Source organism: Pelodiscus sinensis, chromosome 4, assembly GCF_052426305.1.
Source record: "Pelodiscus sinensis isolate ZL-2025 chromosome 4, ASM5242630v1, whole genome shotgun sequence".
NCBI classification, from domain to species: Eukaryota; Metazoa; Chordata; order Testudines; family Trionychidae; genus Pelodiscus; species Pelodiscus sinensis.
This window is the reverse complement of record NC_143055.1, coordinates 59,258,955-59,276,601: the sequence shown is the minus strand read 5'-3', so window position 1 is coordinate 59,276,601 and position 17,647 is coordinate 59,258,955. Positions and strand designations below refer to the sequence as shown.

The 17,647-nt window shown below is 42.1% G+C and overlaps 1 protein-coding gene across 7 annotated transcripts in view; it reads right to left on the bottom strand.

Annotated features, from left to right (window-relative positions):
• Positions 1-17,647, bottom strand: part of SORBS2 (sorbin and SH3 domain containing 2) — a 258,991-nt gene that overhangs the window by 149,275 nt on the left and 92,069 nt on the right. The window contains exon 3 of one of the 7 annotated variants that reach the window (XM_089777890.1): positions 2,788-2,939. The exons of the other annotated variants lie outside the window; for them this stretch is intronic. The gene's annotated coding sequence lies outside the window, so the exon portion shown is untranslated. The remainder of the gene's footprint in view (positions 1-2,787; positions 2,940-17,647) is intronic. 7 annotated transcript variants of the gene reach the window in all.

Below are 17,647 nucleotides of genomic sequence, written 5' to 3'. Positions count from 1 at the left end.
TCATCCACATCTGCATTAAATTAAGAAAAAAAACTAAGAGAGAGAAAGAAAATACTATGTGCAAGGTAAAAAAAAGTGCACTTCAGTTTTTGACCTTTATTAGTTAGGATGCTATGATGATAGCAATTTTCAGGAGTGTACTGCTAGAATCCCCGGCTAATGGTTATGCTGTCAAAATGCTGCTAGATGTGTCTTTCCTCCAATGCATTGTTATAAGTACCAAGGCATCACTTCAAGTCCCTTTTATCCTGTTTCCACTGCCAATTGCAGCATGGAAGAAAGGGGACACTCGGTGAAGAAATAACAAAATATAGACTTTAGTGTCTAATTTTTCTTAAATTATGCTTATTTTTTATTTTAGCTGCTTAGCTAAAGAAAAAACTCCTCTCTCTATTACTTAAACTACACGTATCAGTCTCTGTTATTCATGTAATTGCTCAGGATTTCCTACACTTGGATCTTACACTTTCTATTCAAAGATAATGCTTACTAAAGCACAAAAATGAATCAGTCAGCATGATAATTAACACTTTTATTTTCACTGCTCAGAGGCATTTACTCTCTTTCTCGTTTCTGATTTCTCCATCTGTGAGGAACAATAATATAATTCTACCTATGGGGATACATGTTTTATTATCTGGTCATCTTATTTCATCCTCTCTCAATCTTTCATATAAAAGTACTTGAATACTCTGTTCATTCATCTGATTTGCTGATTATTGCATTTTGGGGGACAGAATGGTTTGTGTGCCTCACTGAGTTAAAATACTAGAATGCACATCATCAGTCTTTTCTTCGTTAACAGCTCGTAATGTTCTTAAAAGATGGAGAGAGCAACTGTTTACTGCTTTGGCTTAGTATTCCAGACAGCCAAGCCAAGGTCAGAAACAAGTTCATCCTTAACACTGTCAATACAGTATCCTTCCCTGATTCTGAATGTGTGATGACAGTAGGCTACATCTAGACTGCAGGCTTCTTTCAGAAGAAGCTTTTCCGGAAGAGCTCTTCTGAAAAAACTTCTTCCGAAAGAGAGCATCCACATTAGCCAAATGTATCAAAAAAACGATCTGCTATTTCAAAAGATAGGGTCCAGACTGATTGGATGCTCTCTCGTATGTAAGGCCACCCGGAACCACTTCACGCAGGGCTTTAGGTCACCAGTTGCTTCCGAGTGTTGGTGCCGGAGCCTAGCAGAGACATGCACTTAAAGGGACGCCCTTGGATAGCCGTTTCTCTGCTTCTGCTGCATGCTTGCCTACCTCTTCGAGGGACAGCAAAGCTCTTGCAGTGCATGCTGTGGTTGCCCAGGTTTTTTGGATGCCACAGCTTTTGTCTTTTCCCTGGAGCTGGAGTTGCCCCTGGGCATGCAAGGGCCCCACATGGCCATGCTGCAGTTTCTGCAGCAATTTGTAGTGCTCATTCTTGGGACCCTCTCTCCCTGGGTGCGGAAGCAACACCCTTGCGGAGAGGAGTTTCTGGAGGCTGGACACCAGTTCTGACTGGTGGGACCGGACATGTAGCAGTGGGACAACCAGCAGTGGTTCCAAAACTTTCGTGTGCAGAAGGCCACCTTTTTGGAGCTGTGTGCCTGGCTTGCCCTGCCCTCTGACAACACCCACCTCCAGCTCACCATCCCCCTGGAGAAGAGGGTTGCAATCACCATATGGAAGCTCGCCACCCCAGACAGTTACCGGTTGGTGGGCAACCAATTTGGAGTGGGGAAGTCCACTGTTGGGGCCCTCCTCATGGAGGTAAGGCACTCTCAGGCTGCAGTCCCTGCATGAGGGGGGAGGGGAGAGTCCTGGAAAAGGGGAACCCTTGGGAAACAGGGGAGGTGGAGTGTGTGTGGGGGGGAAGCCCCATCCACGGGGGGTTGTGCCATCCCTCCCTCACACAGCTCTGCTGATGGGGGGGGGGGGGGGTGGCCTAATAGGGAGTGGCTCCTGGGACATTTGAGGAGGACAATGAGAGGGTGGGCACCTCCCAAGGGCTCAGGCACCCCCCTCTCTCATTCTCTGTTTTGTGTGTTTGTTTGTCTCCTTCTGCAGGTTGAGAGGGCCATCATCTCCATCCTGCTGCGGAGGATCATCCGCCTGAGAGACCTGGACCCCATCGTGTTCAGATTTGCTGCCCTGGGGTTCCCAAACTATGGTGGAGTGATTGATGGGACCAACATCCCGATTCGCGCACCTCAACATTGAGCAGCCCAGTATATCAACCGCAAGGGCTACTTCTCAATGGTGCTGCAGGCCTGGGTCAACCACCATGGACAGTTCACAAACATTTATGTCAGGTGGTTGGGCAGGGCACATGATGCCTGCATCTTCAGAAACTCCAGCCTCTATGGGAAGCAGGAGGTGGGCACATTCTTCCCCTGCCATTATTTTGCGGTTGGGGATGTGCAGATGCCACTGTGCATCATGGGGGAAACAGTCTACCCCCTGATGCTGTGGCTTATGAAGCTTTAAACCAGCCACCTGGACCCCAGCAGGGATCAATTTAATGTCCACCTCAATTGGACCAAGATTCAGGTTGAATGCACCTTTGACCATCTCAAGGCACAGTTCAGGTGCCTCCTGACCCACCTAGACATGGAGAGAGCACAACATCCCTGAGGTGGTGTCATCATGTTGTATCCTCCACAACATTGTGGAGAGGAAGGGGAAGGCCTTCTTCCTGGGGTAGGGGGTAGACACTGGCCGTGAGGGAACACTGAGCAATGTTCACACCACTCCCCCTCTGCACACATCTCCCCCACCCTGTGTGCGTGACAAACAGAGCACTCACCTGAAGATCCCTCCCCAACATCAGATGATCCTGGGAGATGTCCAGGGTCACGGGAACTGGCTCCAAGGAAAGCGTGATGGTGGCCATGTCGTTCGCTTCCTCCTTCTCCTGCTGCTGTTCCTGGTCATCCTCCTCTTCCTCCGCTGTGACCTCTGGACAAGCGACGATGGATGTGTCAAAGCCAGAGTCCACCATGATGGGTGGGGAAATGGCTTCCCCATCGCCCAGGATCTGGTGCAGCTCCTGGTAGTAGGGGCAGGTGTGGGGGCCTGGCCGGAACTTGAGCTGTGCTCTATGGCTCTCATGTATCCCTGAGGGAGTTCTTTCACCTTACTCTGGACCTGTTCCAAGGTGGGTTTCCGTGCTCTACAAGGGACTTGGCCATCCCGCCATAAATGTCCTCATTGCAGGACTTGGAGCGGAGATCCTGAAGTGTCTCCTCCTCTCCCCACAATTTGAGGAGGGACAGGATCTCTGCTCCAGACCAGGAGGGTGCCTGCTTCTTGGTTCCCCTGGATGGGTCCTGGGATCCCTGCTTGTGCTCCCTGTGAGGGCCAGGTAGGTCTCGGGGGTCTGTGTCTCCACCATGGCTGAGCAGACCTGTGGCAGGGAGAGCCGTGTGGTCACGGTGCTGCTCCAAGGCTGACTTCCTGCCACAAGGCTTGTCCAGGGTGCCTGCAGCTTTAAGATGTGCCAGGAGACAGGAACAATAGAGTTGTGATTACTTTGGATGGAGTAGCCACGAGGGCCCCTGTGTTATTTCCAGGAGGCCTCTTCTTTTGAAAGAAAACCATTTCCCCCCGTCCACACACGCCTTTTTCCAAAAGAGCACTTTCGGAAAAAGGTTTCTTCCTCGTAGAAAGGGGATTACCTCTGTTGGAAAAACCTCTCTGTTCTTTCCATTTTCTTTTGAAAGAACATGATTGCCATGTGGACGTAATTCAAGTTTTTTCAGAAAAATTGCCATTTTTCTGAAAAAAAAAAAAAAACCTCTGTAGAGTAGACATAGCCTAGGTTGATAGTAAATTACACTGATCAGTCAGATCATATTTATAGCCACAGGACCTTTCAGTGGAATTCATCTTGTCTAGATCGGGGAGAATTTTTACAATGCATGCATTTTTTTTTACATTTTGTAAAATATAAGTAGAATCATAGAGTCTTAGAACTGGAAGGAACCTCGAGAGCTCATCAAGTCCAGTCCCATGCCCTATGGCAGCGCCAGGCACTGTATAAATAATCCCTGATACATGTCCGTCTAACCTGCTCTTAAATATCTCCAGTGATGGAGATTCCACAGCCTCCCCAGGCAATTTAGACCAGTGTTTAACCACCCTGACAATAAGGAAGTTAAGTCTCCCTAGCAGCAATTTAAGCCCACTGCTTCTTGTCCTATCATCAGAGGCCAAGAAGAACAATTTTTCTTCCTCCCCCTTGTAGCACCCTTTTAGATACTTGAAAACCACTATCATATCCCCTCTCAGTCTTCTCTTTTCTAAACAAAACAAGCCTAATTCTTTCAGTCTTCCCTCATAGACCATGTTTTCCAGACCTTTAATCATTTTTATTACTCTTCTATGGACCTTCTCTAATTTGTCCATAGCTTTCTTGAAATGCGGTGCCCAGAAGTGGACATAATACTCCAAATGAGGCCTAATCAGTGCAGAGTAGAGAGGAAGAATGACTTCTCATATCTTGCTCACAAAACTCTTGTTAATGCATCCCAGAATCATTTTTGCTTTTTTTGCACTGTTGACTCATGTTTAACTTGTGGCACACTATGACCCTTAAATCCCTTTCTGCAGTACTCCTTCCTAGACAATCACTTTCCATTCTGTATGTGTGCATCTGATTGTTCCTTCCTAAGTGGAGCACTTTGTATTTGTCCTTATTAAACTTCCTCCTGTTTGCCTCAGACCATTTCTCTAGTTTGTCCAGATATTTTTGAATTTTGACCCTATCCTCCAAAACACTTGTAACTCCTCGCAGCTTGGTATCATCTGCAAACTTAATAATTGTACTCTCTATGCCAGGGCTACTCAACACGCGGCTTATGGGCCATATGTGGCCCACAGCCCATTTGTTTGCAGCCCGTGGTGTGGTTTGGGTTTACATGGGGCTCAACATGCAGCCAGGGGGCGGGATCCTTTGAACGTTGCCTCTGCTGGGAATATTCTCCACAACGGCGAGGTGTCTCCCAGGCAGGGTGAACATTATGGGCTGGCTGGAACAGATGGATACAGAGTGTCAGCGTTTCTAGCCCCCAGGGACGAGGTGCCATGAGCACTGGGGCATTGTAGAAGTGCTTTGTATTCATGCCTGTCAGTGTGAAAGAAGCTATTTGCATATATATTTGCATGTACATGCAACCACACTTAAATTGCAGCCCTCAGCATATGCTGTGAGTATCATTGTGGTCCCCAGGGTTTCCAAAGTTGAGTAGCCCTGCTCTATGCCATCATCTATATTGTTGATGAAGATACTGAATAGAACCAGTCCCACAACAGACCCCTGCGGAATCCCACATGTTATTCCCTTCCAGCATAGTAGATTGTTATTGTCTTTAAGGATTATTTGCAGCTTGTATTAGGATTTTTTCAATTTAGTCATCTTTGGCTGAAGATTACTAGGTTTTTGGAGATCCTTACAAATCTTTTAGCTCCATCACCCTGCCTGCTTCCCCTTCCCCCTCCCCAGTATACCTCAGGTGAAGAAGATAGTGTTCATTTAGGCTTTGTCTCCACTACAAGTTTTTGTACCAAAAACTGCCTTTTGGTAACAAAACAGTCAGGGTATGTCTACACTACCCTCCTAGTTCGAACTAGGAGGGTAATGTATGCATACCGCACTTGCTAATGAAGCCCGGGATTTGAATTTCCCGGGCTTTATTAGCATAAGCGGGGAGCCGCCATTTTTAAATCCCCGCTGCTTCGAACCCCGTGCAGCGCGGCTACACGGGGCTCGAACTAGGTAGTTCGGACTAGGGTGCCTATTCCGAACTACCGGTACACCTTGTTTCACGAGGAGTAATGGTAGTTCGGAATAGGAACCTAGTCCGAACTACCTAGTTCGAGCCCCGTGTAGCCGCGCTGCACGGGGTTCGAAGCAGCGGGGATTTAAAAATGGCGGCTCCCAGCTTATGCTAATGAAGCCCGGGAAATTCAAATCCTGGGCTTCAATAGCAAGTGTGGTATGCATACATTACCCCGCTTGTTCGAACTAGAGGGGTAGTGTAGACATACCCCCAGAGTGTACACGCTGTGATGCAACTTTTGTCAGGAAAAGCACCCAGTTTTGGCAACAAAAAACTTTCACACTTCCCTTTACTGTGAAGAAAGAACCACCATGGACTCTTTTGTTTGTTTTGCTGATAGGACTGGCTTCTGCCAGTATCCCACAATGCCTTCCCTGATAGCTGTGCTCGATGTTTTGTGACCTCTGTTGCCTTGCCCTGCAGGCATGCGCCTCTCCCTTTTCAAAGCTCCAGGAAGTATCTGACAGCTGACTGTACTGTTCTCTGAGAAACAAACAGACAACAAATAATTGGACTGCTCCTGTTCTGCCCTGCTATGAACACCGACACTCAGGCTCCTTGACCCAGTCTACGCCACTTCAGATTCAGCTTTTGGTCCCTCTGAATTCAAATCACCTTTGTTCTCCAGGATGCCTAGATGCAAAAACACCCGTTTTTCAGTTTTGGCGCTGGGCTAAGGATGGCTCACAATAGAAACTGCAAGGAAAGTCCAGAGGAATCCTTTGCCACTCTGGGCTTGAGCATGCTCAGCACGGATGAAATTTTCAGAGATTTTTTTACATGCTAAACTCTTGCAAATCTCCACTGTGAATGTGCAAACTGATTTTTCAGATGCTCCTAACTTTGCCAAATTTTGGCAGATTTTCACAGGGGCATCAAAAAACTCTTTCCTGATGCAAAGGCTGTGCTCCTGCCAAATTTCACTCACAACCTCCAAAGTGTAGGCAGTATAGCTTCTCAAAGAAAAGGTCAGAAGAATCTTTTAATGTGGACCAAACAGTGCATTTTACAGGGAAAATTCCAGTCAAGGCTATAAACATTTGTCAAAATTATAAGAAAAAGAAAAGTCTTAAAATGGGAAATTGCTCCACCCGTAATAAATTAAATAATGTCTCACTATTTGAATTGATTATATAAGAAAACTGTCTTACTAAATTTAATTTAAATTGCATTTCTGTTTATACGGTGTTACTTATTATGATAGTGGCTTGTTTTGCTTTCAGAATGATATTTATAACATCACTGAAAACAAGATCTGAAGTGCCCTGATGTCCTGGGAGACTTCCATTGACTTTAATGAGTTCTGAATCAGCTGCAAATCAAATGCAATTTCAAGAATGTCAGCCCTGTCTAAATGTACTTCCAGTTCTTCTTCTTCTTCTAATACACACACAAGTGCCATTAAAGGCCTATTTTTCATATAATCATCATAGAACTAATTGTTGTGCTTCTCACATATTCGTGGGCATCTGTTGCAAGAAAATGTGTAGACCAGTTGCATCTCTATTTTCAGCACTAGTTGTTCAACCACATCAAGTACAAGGTGCATAATAAAAGAGGGGGTAACATGAGGTAATATTATAAAAATGTTTTTGTCTATTGATTACCCCCTACGTTTATTCAACACAGAGGGCTTATTTTTAATGATTAATCTGGTCGTGATGTTTTATGAGAGCTTTGCAACATGTAGTTTTTTTATAATTTGGCTGCAAAAGATTTCATTCCCATACAGATATTCTCTTTTCCCACATACTTAATTATAATCTTAGAATGATATTGTCACCTACACTGCTGTGCATTGTAATGTGTCATTTAAAATCCACTGTTACTTGCACATTAAATTCCGCTTTGTGTTTTAGTGCACATCTCCATTTTTAGATGTATACGGCTTAGAGATCTGTAGAATAGAAAGGAAACCAAACAGAATTTTGATACTGTAACCATGACGATATTAAGACATATTTAAACCTACGTTCATGGACAGGAATCAACACTAAACTAAGAAATATTTTTGAGACAAAAGTGCTACGATAAAACAATGCAAAATGACATACTATTTAAAATCTATTGTATCTGATAACATTGATTTGTAATATGGCTCCATTGTTCTTCCATTTTATGAAACAAGGCTCTGATGTTGCAAAGACTTATGCACGTTTAACTTTATGCATGTGAGCAATTCCATTAAACACAAAATTGTTGTTTAATTTTTTTCAGAATCCACCTAGCAAATGTTAATTCTGCCTAGGAGATGGCTATAAAAGAAGAATATCAATTGCAGAATGTATCCAAGCACACAGCTAGACTTTTCTTTCAATCTGCTTTGCCTGGGTTCATTCCCTCTCTTTATTCTGCAGCCTTTGTGGGGAATCTGCCTGGTCCTTGATGTAGGACAAAATTTGGGAAATGCCACAGTGGTAAAGGATAAGTTCATCTATCTCCTGTAGAAGGGGATGGCGAAGGGTGGAGGAAGAAAAATGTCAACTGTTTTCCCATGGAAGTTTTCAGCTCATAATTTAATAGTAACACTGATCAAAGATCTTGACTTTCTGGATTCTCTAAAAATAGAATAGAAACATTTACTTTGGCAATATATAAATTGATGTTTTTTCTGTAGTTTTGTCATTACAGTAATTTATGGTGAGAGTCCTACAGCAAATACAAGTTATTCTAAAAAATGGGACCAGTCAAAAGTTCTTATACACAACCAGTGAAAAATGTTTTTTGCTTTTAACTGAACCAAACATGTATGGGTTACAACATACTTATTTAATCTAGTTATGATTACATAAAAAAGTGATCCAATGAATATATGAATGACATTTATTTTCTATGATACTACTGTGTTTTAAGCCTATAAATTACATCCGTTTTTTGTATTAATAGTTTAATCTGTTTATCATTTTGGACTGACATTCTTAAGAAGGGCCAGGTTGAGTCAGACACCAATGGTCCATCTAGCCCAGTGTCCTATCTTCTGACAGTGACCAATGCCAGATGCTCCAGAGGGAGTGAACAGAACAGGGAGTTATCAAACAAATTCCTCTCCCATTACCCATTCCCAGCCTTTGACAGAGGCTAGGGACACCATTCCTACCTAACAGCCATTGATGGACCTAACCTCCATGAATTTATCTAGCTCTTTCTTGAACCCTGTTAAAGTCCTGGTGGTTACAACATCCTTTGGCAAGGAGTTTCACAGGTTGATTGTGTGCTGCATGAAGGAAAGCTTCCTTTTGTTTGTTTTAAACCTGCTACCTATTAATTTCATTTGGTGACACTTAGTTCTTACGTTATGGGAACAAATATTTTTCCTAATTGACTTTTTCTATACTAGTCATGATTTTAAAGACCTCTATCATATCCCCACTTAGTCTCCTCTTTTCTAAGCTGAAAAGTCCCAGTCTTTTTAATCTCTCTTCATATGGGACCTGTTCCAAAATCCTAATAATTTGTGTTGCTCTTTTCAGAACCTTTTCTAATGCCAATGTATCTTTTAGATGAGGTGATCACATCTGTACGCAGGATTTAATATGTGGGCATACCATGGTTCTATACAGAGGCAATTATATAGAAGGATATTGCCTATCCTTTTTTTAATTATTCCTAATATTCTGTTTGGTTTTTTGACTGCTGTTGCACAGTGAGTAGATGTTTTCAGAGAACTATTCACAATGACCCCATGATCTCTCTCAAGTAGTTATAGCTAAATTAGTCCCCTTCATATTGTATGAATAGTTGGGCTTGTAAGTTTAGTCCTCTTTTGGAGAGGACTTTATTTGAGATTTTTAAGTGTATTTATTTGGTCAGTTTTCCACTACGTTGTAACTGAGAAAACTAGAAGCTTATTGTTTTGAGAGATTTCTTTATCAACATACAACTATGAATAAAGTTCTGTTTTAAAAGTTTCACTGTATGTTTCCAAATATTTTGGTTTGCTGAAATAAAATATATTCTTCCTGTTTCTTTAAGCTATTTTGTTTACAACAGCTCTATTCTATCATGTGAACACAAATTACACTCATGCAACCTGAAAATTCAAGTGGCCTAAACATATTGTGACTGTCTGTTGGCTGATTTAGATTGCTTAATCCTACTGAGTAACAGACTGCTGTGGTAAATAAGGGTTCAAATGGGAGAAGAAATCAGATAAATAAATGCATTCCAGCTATACACCGATGTAATTTTAAATTAAAATAGAGAAAGCATTACTCAGCAAAATAAAGCAGTGGACTGGCAAACAGATTTTTAAAAACCTATTCCATTTTACTCTAATTAGATTTATCTCTAAGGCACCAATGACTAGGAAGCATTACAAATATTATTTTAGGAAATTTATCTAAAATCTGCCTTTTTGGTAAGTTCTCTCGGGGTAGTTTGATCCTGGATTTTATAAGATAAAATAGATATTGTTTTTATAACATGCTTTGTGTGTCACGGTCATCAGTTTTCTATTTGAGCACCCTACATATGTAAAATAATTTATATTCAAGCAAGCTGATTTGCAGGAAAACAAACTCAAATTTTATAGGTGAAAACTGGGAAATATCAAGATTAAGATGAAAATTTTCAATCCTGGGTACCCAAAGTTAGGCATCTAAAATAATATTTAAGGATCTAAATAAACCTCCTCTTCCCAAGTGCTGGGCGCACACAGGCTCTCACTGAAGTCAGAAGGGCACAGGGAGGCAATGGGAGCTAAAACAGGTGTCCATTTAGGCACCTAAATTATAAAAGTTTGCAAGAAACAGAACTCAGGACAAGTCATATTCTCGTGACTTAGCCACAAAAGTTTGTGATGATTACAAATCTGTATATTTAATTCAAACATCTCCAAAGTTAGGAAATGTTTTAAGCTGGGAGTTGGTTCAGTCCATTATTGAGATAAAACCAGCTGTGATATTTGTTATTCACAGAAGTAGCCATCCGCCTGCGTATCTGCCAAATCTGTACTATATATTCCTTCATAACTGCCGTTTCAAAGGTTCCACAGCTGTTATTTTATATAAATATGGAAGTTAAAAGTAAATGATTAACTATAGATATGAAATTCTCTCACACACAAGAATGTGAAATGATTAACAAATGGTATTTCCAATGAGAATACTAAAGTCAAATTAGACCTTTAGTAAGAGGTTCTAGACTTGCTTTGTTCATGCAATTTTATTTTAATCAGTAAATATCTGGTTAATAGCCATGTAAGAAGTATGTGTAATTTTGTTATTTGAATTCATCGTGCATTTCTGCTGAATCCAGGTGGCTGAATAACAACCTCACTAGAATATTATAAATAAGCTGAAAACACACAGAATGGAAGATGGGACCAATTAGCAAAGAAAGCTGCCCACTGGAGGTCAGAAAGTATAAGGATAATTTGTGATTTACCCAGAGCCAAGATCAGTTAGACATTTAAAAAGAAATTAAAAAACAAACAATAAAAGGGGTTTAGCCATATACATGTAACCCTTCTGCCAGGTAGGCTTGGCAGCAACCAGGGCCGGGTTCAATATCTAGGGGTCCATCTCACACAGAACTGGCTTGAGACCCCACCCAGTAACCTGAAAAATTCACACACCCCTGGGTGCCTCTGAGAGGCAATGCTTCCCCACTCGCAAGCACAGAGTCTGAGTGTAGGAAAGAAACATTTAATGAAACAGAGAGAGAAGTCATACAGCATTAACTTGGGAAAATACCACAAACAGAGTTCATAGCCCAAACATGAGCTAAGCCCCCCCCCACCTCCTCAGCCAAGAATCACCCAAAGTCCGACACCCAAAAAGTCCCTATCCCTGGTCAGTGCCGCCCAAAGTCCAAAAGTTCACCTGCAGGGTTTTACCTCCCAACCTGAGTAGAAATGGGGGTGGGGAGCTAGATAGGGGCACCTTACGTGGTCCAAGGCCGACGGCCCCACCTCTCCATAGGGTTCTGCTGCGGTCTTTAACGCGAGCCGCTCCACCACGCTCCACCAGCTGTCTTGTTCCACTCCACTGGACCCTCCGCTGGTCACCTGCCGCCGCTTCTCACCTGCTGCCGCTCCTACCAATCATCCCGTGCTGCTGGTCACCTGCTGCCACTCCTACCAGCCGCGCCATGCCACTGGTCGCCGCTCCTCGCCTGCCACCGCTCCTACCGGCTGCGCCACGCCACTGATCGCCTGCTGCTGCTCCTACTGGCTGCCTGCCAGCGGTTCCCACCAGCCACACTGCTGGCCACTGCCGCTTTGCTGGCTGCAATGGGTCTGGCTCCCAGCCAAATCAGTAATTTCAGCTCTTATTGATTTCAACTATTTAGCCACCACCTAGACTGGCACAGGACTCCAGCTTCCACTGGATTAACAAAAAGACTCCTCCTGGAGTCTGCTTTAGGTCTGCCCTTAAAACAAAGGGGGAAAAGGGCAGGTTGGGCCAGTCTTACAGCTCACACCTGGCAGGTGTTAAGCAGGCTGACTCAAGCCCTTTTAACCCTTCCCCCCAGCTCAGCTAAGTCCACTCAACTCTGGAAGGGGGGAGGCTTGTTCCTCGGAGACCTCTTACAAGGAAGGTCTCTCTCCTGCAAGCACTAGTGTCATGTTTTACAGTTCCCACATTTAGGGGTAGCATGATTTGTGACCCCCACAACAGCCCCAAATTATTTACAATACACCACATTCCATTCCAACACTGACCCTCCATCAGCCCTGGCTGAATTGGATTTACATAGCCACACCTCGGATTCCCTCCCCCTCCTGGCATGAGCTGTATTTACATATCAACAGTTAACAGTTAATTATCTTGCAGAGCTAAACAATTGTAGTGGGCACACCCACCCCAGGGCAGCTCTCTCCTTTTAGCTGGCTGATAGCAAGCAGCAGTTCAGCCCCTGCTTACATACATAAAAAGAAAAGAGGTGAAGCCACTATGGAATGAAGACGGGATACAGATCAAAAATTAATTTAACCTATCCAAACCTAACCAAACACCCATACTTTATTTTTGTCTCCAGTAAACATGATAATGTAAAACATAGAAGCAAAGACAAGATGGTTAATGGGACAGAATTCACAGAAATGAAAATTAATACATTCTAGGTGGCAGAAATGTTCAAAGAACTTAATATTCTCAATTGATGGGGTCTGGATAATCTCTATCCCAGAAGCTAACACATGAAATTGCAAATCCACTAATTACAAGGATTTTTAATAATTCTATCAAAACAGGGGTAGTACAAGATGACTGGAGAATAGCAAACATGGTATCTATATTTAAGAAGCGGGAAAGTGATCTGGGCAACTACAGATCAGTTAGCATGACTTCAATAGCATGCATGGATTCAGAACAAATTTTGAAGGAAAAAATAAATGAAGACATGGAAGTAAATGGGATAAAATAAATGTAAGGTTACCAAAGGTAGATCATGACAGACTAACCTGATATCTATCTTTGATAAGATGATTTCTGAAGGAAAATACCAGAACTTCAGTTCAGTATCTGAACTTCAGCAAAGGATTTCACATTGTATCAAAAGGGAAATTATTAGTGAAGACAGAGAAAATGAGGATAAGTACAAGAACTGTAAGATAGCAGGAACTGGCTAATGTGTAGATAATACGGGATGGTGCTGAAATAAAAGGTATTGGCCTGGAGGAGCTTTCTGGTGAAGTTCCTGAAGGACTGGTGATGAGACTGATCTTATTTTAATTAATGACTCTGTCACAAAAAATAAGAGTGTTCCATTGAAATATGCTGATGAGTAAAGATATAATTTAGTCATGGAAGGTTAGGAAAGTCACAGATTTTGTGACCCACAGCTTCAGCCAGGGCCAGTCAGGCCTGTGTTGTCCTACTTCCCGCCCCGGAACTGCATATAGGCTCAGACAGAACAGTGTGTCCTCCGTGTTTTGGGGTTGGAGCTATCAGTCCCCATCATGGGGATCCAGGTGTTATTTTCTCCCTCTTCCCGTCCTCTCTCCCAACATTAATTTTAGTAAAAGTCAAGGACAGGTCCGGGCTCCCTTGAATTTTTGTTTATTGCCCGGGACCTAAAACGAAAGTAACGCATTAAAGATAACTATTAAATATCTGCTACAAGTTGAGGCTTAGCCGTTGGAAAGGACAGATGGGAAGAATTGGTTTATTAGTCAATCACCGGATGCCTACGAGCCACCAATATGATGTGGTTACAAAGAACGCATATGGATCCTAATCTATATCAGGCAAGATATGAATGATGGATCCAAACTGGGACAGGTACAGCAATGGGCTGCTAGGATGATTGGGGGAGAGAGCGAGCCTGTTTTACAAGAAATCTTTTTTGCTTACCAAAATGAAGGCAGAGGGGGAATAGGATTACTCTCTATAAATATATTAGGGAGGCAAATGCTGATGATGGAGAAGAGCTATTTAGATTAACATTAGCACAATAACAAATGGGTATAAAAACTGGCTGTGAATAAATTCACACTAGAGAGTAGATGGTTTGTAACCATCAACGAACGGAGTGAGCTTTTAGAACAGCCCTTCAGTAGTTGCAGGTAAGATAGAGCTTGATAAGTTCATGTGTGGGAAGATATGGTAGGTTGTCTGTGGTATCAGGGGACTGGACTCAACAACTCAACAGAACCCTTCTAGTCCTATTCCTATGTAATGCAACATTTTTTGATTATTGTTTCCAATTAGTTCATGTATTTGGATGTGCACAAAACTTTGAAATACACTTCTAGAGCAGATGCATAGAAAAGCAACATTTTTCTCCCATACCAAAAAAAAAAAAAAAAAAAAACACAAAACCACACACACACCACACCACCAGAGACTAAATGCACAACATTTTGAAGGACCAACCTGAAATTAAAATATGAGCTTAAAATAGTTGTGGATACTGTACCTGCCAATTTTGTGGGAGAATTAAAAGCACATTTTAATTAGGGATTTAAAATCCCATTTAATCAGTTAACTGGTTAAATGTTATGTTTAACTGCTGAACTAGGATCCTGCAGGCAGGGGCCATCTGGCAGGTTGGAGTGACCCCCAGCCTGCAGCATGGCACGGCACGCCCAGCCGTGCTGGAACAGCCCTCCTGCCTGTGGCATGGTAGGCCCGATCATGATGGAGAGCCACTCCAGTCTAGCTGGACTGCCAGTTAACCAGTTACCAGTAAGCAAAATATCTTTTCTTTCTTAAGACTTAATCAAACAATAAGCAAACCCCTATATAGGCAAAACAGTGAAATTGAGTATACCCCAAATGCTGTCACGTTAATAAACTGAAGGTACAGAAACTGTTTTTCTCTATTCTTTTTCAGTTACAGTAATCTGATATGTTAATTAACAATAAAAACAAACCAAAAATCAGAGAAAGGTGTGAATTGATATAGTGTTCCTTTAATGCCATGCCAGGCAAATCAAGTTATAATTGGCTCTGACTAGCACTCAAGTTGTTAAATTATTCACCTGATGAGCAGTGGCACTTAAGGAGGTGAGAAATTCATTCCTGCTTTTGAAATCAATGTCAAGAAATTATTTCCATGCTGGGTCCTTTAGTTGCAACTGAAAATCCTACTTCTAAATACACATGATGAGAAAATGCAAACATAGCAGCTGGCTTTTAGAAGGTAATTCTTGATCAAAATAGTTGAATGTATACTATAAATAGGGGCCAATAGAACAAAATACTACTCTATAGATGTTAGTCTTCAAATAGGTTTTAAATGATCACTTACTATGTTATAAATATGCAGTGATTTTCTTATTAATATAAATTAAATTTGTATTAAGAAGTACACGTCAAGCAATGTATATAATCTTAACTCAATTTTCTCATATGTTTTGGGAAATATCTGTATGAGTCTAAATTTAACAAAAAAAGCCATAAGTTTCATTACTCTGTCAAAAGTTCTCAATACAAAATGTGATTTGTTTTGGAGTCACAAAAACAAGAACATGGGTTGCTGGTTCTGCAGCAAAAAGCATCTAACAATCACTAGAGCATATAACAGAAACATCTTACACAGCTCTTACTTGTGTAGATAGTCCCCAGGACTTCATTAAAAATACTCTGATAAATAAGTGATAGAAATGTAGCCGTGTTAGTCTGGTGTAGCTGAAACAAAATACAGGACTACGTAGCACTTTAAAGACTAACAAGATGGTTTATTAGATGATGAGCTTTCGTGGGCCAGACCCACTTCCTCAGATCAAATAGTGGAAGAAAATAGTCACAACCATATATACCAAAGGATACAATTAACTCACATTAACTTAATTAATTAAATAAATAAATAAATACCATTAACTCACAGACATCTATCCTTCCCCACCTCTAATATCATTAACTCACAGGCATTTACCTTCCTTCCCCCCCCCCCGCCCCTGCATCTCCTGTTCTGAAATGTGATTTGTCCTTTTCATATGTGTTCACTTTTTTTTTTTTTTTAAATTGTATCCTTTGGTATATATGGTTGTGACTATTTTCTTCCACTATTTGATCTGAGGAAGTGGGTCTGGCCCATGAAAGCTCATCATCTAATAAACCATCTTGTTAGTCTTTAAAGTGCTACATTGTCCTGCATTTTGTTTCTGATAAATAATGTTGGGAAAAAAATCACAGGTCAAGATTTTGTTGTGGAAAGCGCAACTTTTTATAATTGCTTAATATTAGAGTGATATAGAGATTTGGGCTGGTGTGATGGAGGGGTAGATAGGTCATATTTGAATGAGTGGTACTGTGACCTGGCAAACAAGGCTGCCTTGCCACTCAAATTTGGCCTGGCCACCTCTTTGTGATGGCTGTCACGGAGAGCCAAGCAGCGTATACTACGTCTCTTATGGGCTGTAGTCATGTTTCAGAAGGTAGACTGCATACTTTGAACCATATCTTAAATAAACTGGCCACAACTTTTGAACCAAAACCCCACAAATTTCTTACAGTTGTACCCATGAAGTACTTAAGCATATCTAATCAATTAGAAAATAAGAACACACATACTGGGTCAGACCAAAGATCAATCTAGCCCAGTATCCTGTCTGCCGAGAGTGGTCAGTACCAGATGCTCTAGAGGGAGGGATCACAACAGGTAATCCTCATTTGATCCCTCCCCTGTCACCTATCTCCAGAGAAACAGAGGCTAGAGATACCATTCCTACACATCCTGGCTAATAGCCATTGATGGACCTAACCTCCATGAATCTATCTAGCTCTTTTTTTAACCCTGTTAAAGTTCTAGCCTTCACCACATCCTCTGGCAAGGAGTTCCACAGGTTGACTGTGCACTGAGTGAAGAAAAAAATATACTTAAGTACATCTAATCTAATATATAAAGGAGAATGTTTGTATGCTCATAACTTGGACACTATAAGAGCTATGGTAACCAAACTTCGCACGGGATAACTTTTTATTCAGGAGAAGGTTTTAAGGTACTGTGGGAGGGAAGAAATGAGAGATGGACGCCTCTCCCCGGGGCTGCACGGAGCTTGGAAGTGCAGGGAGAAGCAGCTTCCTGGGGGAAGCAGCGGGGACAGTCACTCACTAAGGCCGGCAGAGAGATAAGGAAGTGGAGAGCAGGCTCAGGCGCCTGCAGAAGATGCACGACTCCCTTCCTCCTCCCTCCCCTCAGGCTCCTCACCTCAGTTATATCAACTTCCCGAGCAATGCCGGGAAACTCCAGCTAGTCGAATATATTATATTAATATACTTAAGTAGTCTAATCAATTAATATACATTATTAATAAACAAATGAGCTATTTTAGCTCTGATGCAGAAGTAGGTGTTAAAGGATTGTTGCTTCTTCCTACTGTACGGAACTTAAGACCCTGTGCAGGGCTTGTACTTAAATTACCATAACTAACACCCT